At 46.3% G+C, this 13,822-nt stretch overlaps 1 long non-coding RNA gene across 1 annotated transcript in view; it reads right to left on the bottom strand.

Moving 5' to 3' along the window:
- The window catches only part of LOC130147904 (uncharacterized), a 206,244-nt gene that overhangs the window by 50,690 nt on the left and 141,732 nt on the right, over positions 1–13,822 (bottom strand). Inside the window, exon 4 of the long non-coding RNA XR_008821422.1 lies at positions 8,519–8,658. This is a non-coding gene — a long non-coding RNA (uncharacterized LOC130147904). The remainder of the gene's footprint in view (positions 1–8,518; positions 8,659–13,822) is intronic.

Genomic DNA, 13,822 nt, shown 5'->3' with positions numbered 1-13,822 from the left:
TTGGGGCTCTGGGTTAAGGTGTAGAGATGCAAATTCTGCAACAGTTGTCAGGCACTCTGAAGGCTCCACGACTGCTGTACAGACTGATGATGTGGGCTTGCCTCTAAGTGAACCCCATAAATTTGCCTCCAGAAAAGCAGTCGACTCATTCCACTTCCAAAGGACAATACAATCCTTTTATGTGACCGTGGTTTTTTTCAAACCACATCCTCCAGCAGCACAACAACTTACACTGTGGAGGCTCCTCATTGATGGCAATGTCCTGTTTGAAACATCAGCACACACACCTCTGAACCTGTCCAGCTTCTCTAAATAATAAAAAAATCTATAGTTTGGGAGTTTTTAATAGCAGGCTCATCTGCTGAGAATGATAAGGCACGTGCCGTGTCCGAGGATATGGCTAGACCTATCGGAACAAACACGGTGCTTGGGCAGTGGTCACTTTTCTGGGCAGAGTCCTTTCACACAGCCACGAAAAACATCAGTAAATTGAGAGGCCCCTGGTATAAAGAGACAGGGATGTGTCCATTTCCTTAATGAGAGCTGAAATCAGCTGAAGCCTTGATGCAGCGCAGCTTTAGAGCATGTACTAAGTGGCCTTAAATGAGCTATTGCTTTCAGAGCAAACCAAATCGTTCCAAGGAAGCACTAGACAGATATCAATTTGCCAGAGTCCAAACAAAATATGGACAACTTCCCAGAAGTCAATGTCCACAGGAAATTTCAGACACGTTTGCATCATCCCTTTAATTAAATGATGCATGATCAGTACAAGTTTCTATCCTTAGTCAAAACCGGTGTTGCTAATAAAAATGAAGAGAAGTCATCAGTTTGATAGGGAATGTAGTTAAATGTGTCCCCCAGCCTGTGGGATGTCACTGCTGGGTGTTACCAAGCCATCCCCTCCAGTGTGTAGGATGACAAGAGGTGACAATACAGAGCCCTTACCAATTGCTCCATCACTTGGGCCGCCCTGGGAGGAAAATCTTCCTCTGCCACACTCCACAATACTGCACTACAACCTAATTTAATTTCCTAACTGAACATATATAGAACATACTGAGTGCTTTCGATCTTCTCTGGCTTTGAGTAAAAGGTGTATCTTGCACTCCATTCAGGTGACCAGTGGAAACGGGAGAGTGGGAAAATACAACACTGAAGCCATAGACGATCCATGGGTGTTTGTTATCTCTGTTTCTTCTCTGCTGCAAATCAGTCACAGGAAGAATATTGAAATTATCACAAAAGGGCACAGTCTCATTCTGTAGATGGGAGTTGGAAAGTCTCTAGATCTTTCTTCCCCTCCATAGGACCTCTTTTTATATATGCCTCTAGCAAAGCACTCTTGCGCTAATTGGATTGGGCTGTATTCTCTAAGCCATATGAGCTAATTTTAAATGATCAGAGGCTTAATTAGCCACACTGTTCCTTGCATTTTAAGCAGCCATTTTAAGTTAAGAATATTGGGCACGTTTGCTGTTTTTGGAGAACATTCCTATGTGAACCCAAATGGAAAAGCATCTTCAGCACAGTTCATTTTCCGTGAAATTACCACAGAATAGTGAAATGGCCCTGACAGCCCCTGGTACAACTTCTGCTATCAGCCGATGGTTGAGCCCTGGGAGTTTAAGGTGTTACTGCACACACTTTGGCCCTGTAGACTTGGTGTGAATAGCTTTACACTTTTCCTTGTTCGCAGTTTTCCTGAGAGAGCAGATAATCGGTGCTTTCCTTCTAAACAGCTGGATAATTTTATTTTTTTTGGGGGGGAGGGAAATGTTCTCTGCTAGCCAGCAGTCTTCACCTGCCTGCTGTCACGTTTATAATGGACTGGAGAGGAAGACTGTGGAGTGATTTCAAGGTCGGTGTCTTCTCATTGCACATAAACAGCTTTTTATCAGGACTATACCCTGCTCAAGAGGTTTGCTTAGGAGGGCTCCCTTCCCTCTTGAGTGGCAATGAAAGTGCAGTATAATGTTGCCCTGGGAGGCAAGAGAAAATAGGAACCGTAATGAAGCTGGATAGCAAGGGAGAGGTGTTCTGCAGGAACCGTGCTGTAACTGGGCTCATGATCAACAGTGACCTTCAGAGAAGAAGAGGGAAGAAGAATTCAGACCTCCGGTGAAGAGGGGATTATTTCCCATTGGTGTGTGTGTGTCGTCCCGTCGTGTGTCGTCCGTCCCGTCCCGTCCCGTCCCCCCCCCCCCAGCTTTGTCATCTCTCTGCCAGATCTAAAGGATAACACTTCAAACAAATACGCTTCATCCATAGCCTTGCTTGGCAAGTCACAAAACAACGGGCACAAAGCACAATTAAGAAGTAATCATGCAAAAAGCCTCTGCCACAGGAAACGACCCAGCACGGCACAAGATCGCCTGGGGAGTTCTGCATGTCGTAAGCGTGGCTTTTGTGGGTGCAACAAGCTGACAAAGCTGCAGCTATTTCATATATACTTGCTCAATTTAGCTCCTGCACAACCAGCAGCAATATGTGGGCTTACTCTGGAAATCAATCCCAGAACGTCCTGCAGCCTCTGGACCGTCTGCTTGCTTTGGATGGCAAAGCGCAAACAGTCAGCCCTGGCTGCAAAGGGAAGAGATGGGGCTGGCTTCTCAGTGCGTGCCAGACTGAGATTTTCCTCCCTAAGGAACCTAAATCCCTTTATAGCCCATTCATCCTATGTTGGTCTTGAATAAATACTTTAGATCTTGGGAAGCACTGAGGTATAATAATAATATTGATATTGACATTAATATTAATATTAATAATAATAATAAGGCGGCTCTAGAAATAACAAAGATAGAGGATAATAAATGGTCCTAGAGATGAGACTTGTGTGTGTCACATCTAATTGAGATGCGAAAGACTGTTTCCCATAACTGATGTGCCTTTTTCCATGTAGCAAACATGGAGCCTACCTCCTTACTCCACTGATGTCACCTTCTGGCTGTGAGAACCCATTTAACTCTAAGAATGCAGTGCTACCTTAACAGACGAGCTATCTGAGGACACGGGTTCATGTGCTCAGCTTGCTGCCATGCTTTATCCAGGCAGCAGCCAGGACATCTTCATTTCAGGAGTGCTGCTGGATTTCAGCTGGGCCTCAAAGAACCAACAATGCCACTGCTTCAAGGCTAGAGCTAACCAACGACACTCACTGGGGTACAGCAGAGACCGACTAGCTGCTGGGAGAGGCTCTTTGCTCAAAAAACCCTAAGGAGAAGGAGTCGTGTCTGTGTGCTACCAGTTACATTGAAGCTAGGTAACTGTGACAGCAGGATTCCCATCCTCTTCCCCTTGCTTTCCCCTCTTTCTCTTTCCATTCCTCTTTTTTTCCAATGTGACAAGGGAACTGTAACATCACCAAAAACATTTTTACCAGCCCTGCAAAGCTCTGTGCAACCTAAACACCTATGTGGTTGTCTTCAGATGCACTTGGGATGGAGGGCATGGTGGAGCATACCTCCATCAGGAGTCATGCCAGCATCAGGAGATATGTGCCAAGGGAATGGTGCAAAAATTGCCTGGTTCAAGCAAGTTGTTTGCAGGGTTTGTGCTCGTACAGGCAGGAGAACGTTTGCTGAACTAGTTGAGAGGCAGCCCCGTGGTGGCTTAGCTCCTGCAGAGGTGTACCTGTATCCTGCAACAAGACACAGGAGCTCATCTCCAACAAAGGACCTACCACGTTGAGGACAAGGAAAAAATTGTGTGTTGGAAATGGAAGGATAAGGAAGATGCACCAGAATGTGACAGCATGCTCCAGATTAATCATATGCCAGCTAAGGAACTCCAGCTCCCCAGGTCCTTGGAAAAAAGCAGGCCTAAAAAGGATGCAGTAAGATTGCCCAGCATGTAGCAAAGCGTTTCATTCAGTGCTGAACAAAGCAGAGCACGTGGGATTCCTGATTGGTGCTGGTGCTCTGGGGCAAGAGCAGCCTTCACCTTCAGGGATGTCCACTCCAGTGCCTCCTCAGCAGGGGAAGCCCAGCTCAATTACCAGAGATGAACCCAGGGTGCCTGCAGGACTGTTACTGCCTTCAAGCTGTAGACAGCAATGAGAGGAGCCCAGCACATACCCCGGAGAGGCAGAGTGCCCCGGGTTGATGCTGACTGCTGAGCAAAGACTGGAGTTAAAACCTTGGCCTGAGAGGGGAAAGAAGGTTTTGTTTCATGCATCAGTCTCCAAAGAGCATCCCTTCAAAGAATGCAGCCAGTAAGATGAAATTGTCATTCATGCTTATTAGAGATGTTCAATGAATTAGGAATTCAATTAAGAAAATGTTCCACTGCAGGAAGCTCAAAAATTAAGATTATCATTATTGTAGAGGAAGGAAACATTTTTAACGTATTAATTTTTTTTAATGACATCACTACAGACAATGTACTTATCCTTGCAGCATCCCTGCCACTAAGGACACCAGTTTTCCTCAGTGATGGAGAGCTGTGGCAAGAAGGTTGCAGAGAAGTGGGTGATACAAAGGAGGTTTTCTGGGGGTGACAGAGCTCTGAAGGATGCCGAGCTGGGTAATGGGTCCTGAACTGTTGTCTGGAAGAGACAACTACACTGGATTCTGGGATTTGACCTTCAGTCTTCACCTGTAACTAGCTCTACATCTTTTCTAGCCTGACCTAGATAAAGGCAACATCACTGGCCATCAATGACTCAAACAGGGCTGTGAACCTGAAGAAACAGGTGTTTCTGGGAGCCTCCCTCATACCCCCATACCAGGGCAAGGGATTACTGCCTACATGTCTTTTTGTGTTATATTCACATAGTGCCAACGCCTGATCCAGGGAGTGTGTGTGTGGGTCCCTGCTGCTGCCTCCATATCTATGAAATAAAGCAACGATTCAGGTTCAAAGCAAAAGGTGTTCCCAAGCGTCTTCCCAAAATAAGTCTGAATGGGGAGGTGGGTTGGTTTTGGCGGTTTTTTGTTTGTTTGTTGGTTGGGTTTTTTTGCAAGGGATATCACATGGAAAACCTGGATTAGAATAAATTGCAGGGGAAGGAGAAGAGGAGGAAATAGCTCACAGGCCTTTCGTATTTGTTGTTCCTTTTCCAAACCCTGTGCATGGCACTGTTTTAATTAATAACTCTGCCACCTCTCCTAGTGTTCAGGCAAAGGGGTATAAGGAGAATGTACTCCAGGCATGCAGGTACCTGGGGAAATGAAGTGATGGCTTCAACGTTTCAAAACCTCAGTATAAGGCTCTAGCTGTTACTCAGAAGTTGTTTTCTGCTAAGAATTGCCAGATCTGCTACCTCAGGAAGTCGTTTTGAAGCTGGGCTCAAATAATACTTAAAATGAAAAAAAAGGAATCAAATACATTGTTTGGAGGTTAAGTAAAACAACACATGCACGCAATCACAACCACCTGTGATAACATTTCTCTGCAAGGCTGCTCTGTCACTTATTTCCTCCCCCTGACATGTGCCCATGTGAAACCTCTGCCATCCTCCCCCTGGCACGAAGGCTGGGAGAGTCCTGCTCCCAGACCAGCCCCAAAAGGCAGAGACAGGTATCAATGCCCACTTTGGAAACTGCAGTTTGCTGAGCATCAGTACTCAGTGTACACAGCAGCAGCACTCGGCCCTCTGTGCAGGCAGCATGTTGTCCCCTAGAGATGGCTGTCTGAATGTCCCATTGCCCTTTGACTTCACTTTGGAGCCAGGAGGACCACAACTGTATCGTACTGCCCAGGAGTGACAGCTCTGCTCAATCTCTACCGCGTGTGGTTTGTGTTCTCTGCAGGGCACTGGGCCTGTTTCTCCCTGCAGCTGGGTACCCACCAAGCTCACGCTGCACATCTCAATGTGCTTCCCACCTCCATCCAGTAAGAACATCCTCCTTTTACAGGCCGGGAAAACAAGACCTTCAAGGACCACATGGAAACACGAGGCAATCTCTAGAGGCCCAGTGACCTCTTTAGTTTTTGAGCAACACTTTCCCCTCTGGGCAAGACAAAGAGTAATTAAAACTACCTGCAAATAACTTCTGTGGAGGTAGCAAGCGCCTTGTAGGAAGTTGCTGATGTGATACATTCAGGCTGTCACTGATCATCATTTCCTGTGCAGACAGTTCGATGATACTGCTTGCCTTAATTGCATAAAAAATTTAAGTCAGGAGATCAACACTGTCATGAAGAATTCATGAGGAAAAGAGACAATATCCATCCACCTAGGAAGGCTGCTCCAAAGAGACAGACCCTGCAACCAGAGCTCAGATGGTTGGCGAACGAAATGACAGAGAGACAAAATTATCTGAAGCTGCTGTTTCCATTTTAATGCGGTTTTAACAGCAGGTAAGATTTGATAACCCTGCCCATCCAGTGACAGAAGTTGTGCCACCAGAGGGGTCGGCTGTGCTTACTGATTGATTTCCTTTTGGCCATTCGCAGAGTGCCAGCTCCACCTGCACGGTGCCTGGCCAGGTCCTATTTTGTGCCTTCCAGCACGTGAAGGAAGTGGCTTCTCTGGTCCAGAAAATTCAGGACAATTCACCAGCAGCCAGAGGAGAAATGAACTCATGGCCCACTCTGTGTGGGGCCATGGTGGGAACTATTTCCTCTCCAGAAGCTTCAGAGATGCTTGGATGAAAGGCACCAGCACAGCTGAAGCCCGGGTGAATCCCTCATCCCAGCCCACAACGTGCTTTTTGAGTGGGCAGTTAAAAAGGATCAAAAGGATGAGTCAGGGAAAGGATTTCACAACAGACCTGCACAGTCAAACGGTGGCTAAAGAGAGACATGCTGGTGTAGAAGACGGGGCCAGCCATACAGCTGCTAACAAACAAGAAGTCTCCAAGTGGATCCAAACATTATAGTGCAGAAAACCAGGGCAGAATCCTTCAAAATCAGTATATAAAGAGGTGCCAGGGAGTTCTCAGGAAGGACCTGGAGAAACCTGTGCTAAAAGCCAGAGACATGGGGAAAAAATGCACCAGAAGCTACCTCCAGGGCAAGCACAGATGGGTCCAGACAGGGTCACTGGTAACATGGAGTAAAGAAAGAGCGTGTAATGAGAGCCATGGGCAGGACACGGTATGGCAGATTGCCTCATGGAAAACTGCAGTGTGGGTTACCGTCAATTCCATGAGAAAGGATGAAATGGACTTCAAACCAGGTGCAGATACTGCCTTAATGGAGCTTCAGAAACACTCTGGGGGTGTATGAAAGCATGAATGCTTATGAACCAGAAACAAAAAAGGAAAAACCCAGGAAAACATAAAGCAAAAACTTGGCTAAGGGAGCAGACAGTATCTCAGAAGGTCTGTTTTGTGAATCACCGTACACTACTTCAGTTGCCTTCCCCTCAAAAATCACTGTCCTCACTGTAATTATGTGGACTGGGCCAGTCTGCAAGGACCCAGAATTTAAAATTAGGATGAAAGCACCCGTTTGCTTCCAAAGAGTGGAGAAACTAGAAAAAGCACAGCACAGTCAAATGCAAAAGCATTTGCTCTTTCAACACCTACGAGCACATTTTTCTTTTTATGATCCATTTGGAAAACAGTGTCTTCTGCAAAGAACAAAAATAATCCTCCCGTCAGGCACCCCGAGGCATGGCAGTGGTCCCAGAAGCAAATCACCAGCTTCAGATCTGTGTGACGTTACGAAGCTTAATGAGGGTGACATGTACTGCCACGCACCGAACACACCTTTGGATAATGTGGTGAGGCAACAGCCCTTCTCAAAATTGTGAGCTGTGGATTAATTCTGGCTGAACCCACTTGCTTCAACCGTCACAACGGTGACAGCCCACCACCCCACGCCTACTGTGCTGGTGAGCACTTGAGAAACCCTCCTAAAATGCAGTGTTTTCTTTTTTTGGCATTGCCAGATGAGTCTCCAGTACATCCCGATCTCTGCCTTGCGGCTGTTGTCCCGAACAGCTTCCAGTATTCCCTCCAGTGCCTGGTAACTGGTAGAAATTGAGAGCGCATTTTGGGGTGCCCTTGAAGGATTTCAAAGTCTGGAGATCATGTAAACATGAAATAAATGTGGGTTTCAAAATACAACTGTAGGGTGCTTCATTTTGAGGGGCGGCACTGCTACCAATGCAGCCAGGCAGAAGAGTAGTTTCTCATGTGAATTGGGATCCCATTTGCATTCAGATTAAAGCAAGAGAAAATTACCAGCAAAATGGGATTAAGAATATTTATGGATCCTATTGGCATGATGTATGTGTCTCCCAAGTGATGGAAACTGAGTACAAAACTGAGAAGCTGCAGCAATCAGTGGGGGAATGGAGACAGACTGCAATGACTTTTTAATGCTTTATAAATTTTTCGTATAAATTCGGTGCTCACAGAAGGCAGTTACAATAGGAGGTCTGAAAGAGAAGGTGAATATAGCAATTTCTGCTTTATCTTTCTAGAAAGACCTGAGCATCTCAAGTTCTCAAAGCACTTTTCAAACTCAGGGAGGTCTTAAGTGCATTAGGGCAAGAGCAGTAAGTAAACTTCGATCACATACCAAACCCATCGCAGATGCAAGGACACCAACGTTTTGTACCTACCTGCCCTTCAGGTGCTCTGAACATTGAAGCACTTCACTTTTTCTTCTTATAATGCAAAAACCTGTATGCACAGAGCTTGAATTTCTAACCTCCAGTACTTTCCAAGCAGTCTCAAGCAGAGAGCACACGGTGGTACAGACCTGTGATGGGAGTGAAGAAGAAACGCACCTGTTTCCCCCCTGCATGGAGAAGGATTTGAACACAAGCATTAGGGGGTAAAAAGTTAAATGCTATTTCCAGTAAACGTCCAACAGGAAAAAAAAAAAAACCCAAACAAAACTAAACCCAAACATTAGAGAACAGGTATCTAAAATTACTTCACAGGCACAGAGAAAGTAATAGAAAGTCTGAAATGCAAAAGGAAACAATAGAAAACTGGACAGGCAGAGGTGCAACCTGAGTGTTGTAGCTCCAGCTTATTACCTACTTGATTAATTTGTATTGCTTCCCTTATTTGAGAGTGGCTTATTGTGGTTCAACACCAACCTTTTCTTAATCAACTTTAAATAAGTCAAAATGAGCCTGATTTAAAATTTAATGGATGTCTATACACCATTCATCACCAACATAACTGGTGTAACCTGACCTCCATTTTTACTGGTGGAGCTACGTGTGTTGGCAACCCTTTTAAAATGGAGTTAATATTCCAGCGCGAAGCACTTTCAAAGGAGACTTGCATACCTTCCTATTTCCAGAAGTGCTCAAAACTGTATCAGATTTGGCTTTAAAAGCCTCGACGCTGCCAGCAGGATTCATGCATACCAAGGCACATGTATATTGCTAATTGACTTAGGTAAGCTTCCTCCACAAGCCTCAATGTGCCTTATGAAATCACACACCCTTTTCATTTACAGGCTGTTTCCCAACACGCTGGGCTTTCAGTGTAGCTTCCACTGTCCTCAAATGGGATCCGGAGTCCAGCATTGCCCCACCACATGCCTCAAGGATCAGAACTGCCTTTCCCTGCACTTCAGCAACTCAGACGCAGTCCTCCAAAAGCTTGCTCCTCCAGAGTTTTGTGTCTCAGCAGAAAAGAGGCACAGAGTAGAGAACAAGCAGCCAGGAGGCACCCATGATGCCACGCCAGCCCACAGTCACGTCCAGAAGAAGCTGCCATCAATCTACGCCAGTGCTCAGCCATGCCGGAGCTGCCAGTGAGCCCCAAAGTCCTGCTGCCACTACCTTTTCCTCCCACCACCATGCCACACCTCTACCAAGGGGCACCACCGGACTGGCATGTAAAGCCACCATGTTTCTACATGACCATAAAACCAACAAAAGAACTACAGGCGAATCAAGGTCCCTGCTCAGCCCCTGCTGAGCCACTGGCTGTTGTGACTGCTGGTGGGTTTTGGCTGGGGAGAAGGGAAGGAGGTGACTGTATTTGACTGGAGCCCCAGGAAAGTAAAGGGGCTGTTTCCCTCATTATCCACCGTATGGGGTGGCCAAGATGTTTGACTTAAACCAGTTGCCTTTACTCACTGTACTGCTCTGTAAGCCAAAGCTGGCTCCCAAGGGCCGGGTCACCTTTATAACCCCTACCCATAACACCTTCTAATGCATATTCTGTCCAAACCCACACTTTTAGGTATGATATCTGTCCTTGCCTGGTTTGGTTTGGTTTTCAGGTTGCACAGCCAATTCCCTGGGCTGCTCCAGCCTTGGGTCCCATGGCAGCTCATCGTAAACATCTCCAGCAGAAGCAGGGGCTGCAGCTGGAGCTGTATCTGCTTGGCCTGAGACCAGATTACAGGAAACAGCGGCCTGCCCTGCAGCAATCATTTCCACCTTTGTTAGTTTTTGGCTCCAGCATCTATTTTGATAGATGCCAAGATCTGAAAGCTGTTAGTAAGGAAAGGCAAGAGGGGAATGGCCACGCTTTAACCCTTGCTTGGCAGCAACGTTAGCCTATGGTGCAGTTTCTATGCACTGGTGTTGACACATTTAACTAAGAAAAAAGAAGAAATAAAGAGGGGTGGGTGTGGGTGTGGGGGGAGAAAGAAAAAGAAGAATAGGAACTACATCCATGGAAAAAGCAATCACTAAACTATCTTGCAGTGCTGATCTGTGAACGTGGAGGCAGAAGCCTCACCGAGGTTGGCTGCTCATAGTGCAACTCATGTATGTGCACCCCCGTTTCTGGACTGGGTCAGTGCCACACCAGCACCCCCTTTCCAGGGAACTGTGGCTAATGCATAAGTGCCGAATTTCCAGCCTGCAACTCTGACTCAGGAAACACCTTGGTAAGGGCAGCGTGAGCTCCTCTGCTTGCCACAAGTCTCACCAAAGGAAAACACAGCCTGAAGCACCAGGACCGCAGCTCTCTGCAAAGACAGAGCAGGGAAAGAATGGCCACAGCTCCACACACTGCACCCCATCAACTTCTGCCAGCATGCTCCTCCTTCACACTGACCTTGGCCCTGCAAAAATGAACACCCACGGAGATCTGCATCCACCATCAAACACATACGCACTTCTGAGTGCCCTTCACATTGGCCAGAGAAGCGTAAAGAAATTTTACTGTCCACATAACATGATCCTAAGGTACACAGCTATGACAAGAGGAGCCCAAGGGTTAAAGTTGGACTTCACTTTTCTTTTGGCATTGCACCAAAAAACATTCCACCCCCAGCATTTCAAATTACTACAGATAAAGCAGTAACAAAGATGCAAAACTGGTTTAGAAAGGACCTGATAATTTCCCTTTAAACTTCCACTTCAGAGCAAAAACCTTCTTGCTTTGAAATAAATGGCTCTGGACAGGTGGAGGCAGGGCCACACCATGTGTCGTTCTCCCAAATTCAAGTTTGAAATGAAAAAAAGAAATAAACTTCTGAGGACTCACAACCCAACCAGTATTTAAGGCTCCTGCCCATCTCAGTAGCTGGGCATATTCCTCCCTGCACTCAAGGGCCACTTTATCTGCTCTTCCTCCGTCACAATTCTACTCCGCAAAAACCTAAAGAAAAAATACACAACCAAATTTCCTGATGCAAACAATCATATGGGTGGTTTTTTTTCCCCCTAGTTGATACAGTTGCAATGTAGTTTGCTACAAAGTTAATCCAGAAAACACTGAAACAAGGGAATGAAACCCACAACCACATTGTTAAGAGGGAAAACCAGGAAAGCAAGGCAAAAATACACTAAAATGTAACTGCCTGGTAAAGAACATGCAGCAGATTCCATCTAAATTAACTAATGGTGGAAAGCAAAGGCAGATTAGTTAAATCATACTAGATTTCTTTGTTGGATCACTGTCCAGAATGAATATATGGGGTGGAGGGCTTGATGCAAAGGATGGATGTAAGGACTTTCAGCATTGGAACAGAGTCACTGAACTGCCCTTAGCTCCTTTGTAGTCCATGGGAACTGGAGTCCTAGACACTTCATCTACCACAGCATAAAGAAAAAGTACAGAAGATGTATAGAAAAGCCCAAAGAAGTTGTACATCTTTGTACCCCGCTGGCCGCTGAGCACAAGGCTGAAAATATAATGGGAAACTGGCTCGGCAATAACAAAGGCAGGGAAGCACCCAGCACCCATGAGAGAGCTACCGCCTCCCGGAGCGGGTGACCCCCCCAAAACTGATGGCCCTGGCAGAAAGGTTTTGGCAGGCTCTTGACCCCTGTCCCTTGGCTAGCACTTGCTCCACCCATGGCAAGCACAGCGAAGACCGCCTTGCTGCTTGTGGCCTGTGTGTTTTTTGCTCCAGCATCTATTTTTGGTTTTAGGGGCTTTGCCCTTCCTATCTGCCTCCTAAGTCAGAGCAACACATTCAGGAGATGAGTGGCCAGCCGAGCCAAGGCTAGTTGGTCCTGGGGTATCAGACATCATAAGTGGCACATCTTGTGGACTTTTTGGTGAGCAGAATTTCAGAGAGAAGTCATTTGCTTGAAATAGCATGTGTGCATGTCACCTGTCAGCTGGTGCAGGGCACGGCAGGCTCCACAGGAGGAATTCCAGCTTCACTCAAATAATAGTAATGAAACAATGCAAACAAGAACAGGGCTTAGTCACTTGTTCAAGTCTCATCCCCTTTTGTTTTTACAGATGTGCATTTCACGGAAATGAGATGATTAGCTCATCAAAGCATCTGTCAAGGGGAGAGACAAACCAGCTTTTTACAAATGCATCCAAGTGACAAGACCTGTCGGATATGGGCTGCGGGGAATCTCTCTGACTCAAATTTTTGGATCTATTATGATCAGCTTTACCAGCTTGTTAGTTATCTCCAGTACATCAATGGGGACAAATACATAAAAACTTGTCAAACATGGCAATCTGAAAATGGTGGGTTTTTTTCCTGAAGGCTCTATGCCCTTGCACTTTTACAGCACTTTCTTTTAACAAGAGCTGTACAGCTTTGCCTTTGCTCCAGAAAGATTTAAATGACATGCCAAATGATTTAAATGGACTAAATTCTCTCCTTTTTGTATTCCTAAGTTGGGACAGCTTAAAAGGAATGATTTTCAGGCTGGTCAGCAGGCTTTGCAAAAAAACTGCTCGCTTGTTTAACATTGGCCACATGCTGTACTGCTTTTCCAGATCAGGTGAGGAAGACTGGCCAGAAGTTTAAAAGCTCTTGGCTAAGGCTCAGGGGTTTTGAACTAAGCATCAATCTCTACCTTGGGTTTCCCATCCATCTCCAAACAAGCCACATACACCCTACAGAGGATGGGGAAAGGTCCTCCATCTGCTGTGCCCATGTCTGCTGACATGTAGGGCATCCCTGCTGCCTAACGCACAACACCTATGAGCACAGGGACACTCTAGGTTCAGTTGGGGCCACGCTGTTGGTAGGGATAGATGGTGGCAATGAAGTACAAAGGGCCATTTAGTGGCCTTCCGTAGCTCAGCGACAGAGCGCAAAGGGATTTTTGTTGGGTTTTGGGTTTGTGGGGGGGCTTTTTTTTGTGTGTGTGTGTGTTTTTGTTTGTTGGTTGTTTTTTTTTTTTTAATAATGAAAGGTGAAAGAGCTGGGACTGAAAGGGAGATTACTCATTTGTTCTTAGACCTTTGCTGTTAATCACACCACACCTACTAGCAGAGCAGTGGCAGGCTGCTGGCCCGGCTGCCTGGTTGGCTTGGTGCCAGCCAGCACTCGCTCAGCCCACAGCGTCCCTTCAGCTGGGACCAGCCTGGCTGGTGCAGAGCGGAGCGAGGCCTCGGGAACGGAGCGCTACAAGTCTGCACAGCTCTGGGCACAACTGAAATCTCATGCGTGCTCAGCAGGCAGCGAGGAAGCGAGTCCAGCCAGAGAGGGATGTAGTAATTGGAAACAAACGGAAACAAGACACAGC

This window comes from Falco biarmicus, chromosome 4 (genome assembly GCF_023638135.1).
Source record: "Falco biarmicus isolate bFalBia1 chromosome 4, bFalBia1.pri, whole genome shotgun sequence".
In the NCBI taxonomy this organism is placed as follows: domain Eukaryota; kingdom Metazoa; phylum Chordata; class Aves; order Falconiformes; family Falconidae; genus Falco; species Falco biarmicus.
The sequence above is the reverse complement of the archived record's forward strand: the minus strand, read 5'-3'. Positions and strand labels throughout refer to the sequence as shown.